The following is a 562-nucleotide window of genomic DNA, read 5'->3' on the forward strand; positions in this document are numbered from 1 at the left end:
TGTGGGTCAGCCCTAAGATCCGGCCGTGGCTGTTTCCAGGGTGCTGTGGGCACAGACTGCGGGATTCACTGCTCTATAATTAGTCTGTGTCTTCATTGCCGGGAATGGCTTTCACTGTAACACAAATGTATGTTTGCACTTCTGCTGTGTAACTTAAGTGACATGTAAGCGTGCCATGGCTGTGTGTACCCCCACAGCCAGCCAGATTTGCCCTCCAGAACTAGGGAATGGAGGACAGCAAGGTGCTTTAGGAAAGAAGTATGTGTTGTGAGATGAGGCAAGAGAGAACCTGCGTGTCAACAGCGCTGGGCTGGCCTGTGTTCCTCCTGGGACACCTGAAGCCGTTTCCCTTCTGGAGGAATCCGTGGGGAGGGACAGGAGCACCAGTGCATTACTGGTTCAGGCAGGTGTAGGTAGCTGGGGACATGGTAGGGAGCACCATGACAGTTGTGTGTTACCATGCATGGCATGGCTGTAGCAACAATCCAAGCTGGATCCTGTGTCCTTCGAGAAGAGCAGCCAGAGACTGAACAAGTGCTTCCCGGCAGTACCCGGCCCAGCC

Source organism: Geospiza fortis, unplaced genomic scaffold, assembly GCF_000277835.1.
Source record: "Geospiza fortis unplaced genomic scaffold, GeoFor_1.0 scaffold367, whole genome shotgun sequence".
In the NCBI taxonomy this organism is placed as follows: domain Eukaryota; kingdom Metazoa; phylum Chordata; class Aves; order Passeriformes; family Thraupidae; genus Geospiza; species Geospiza fortis.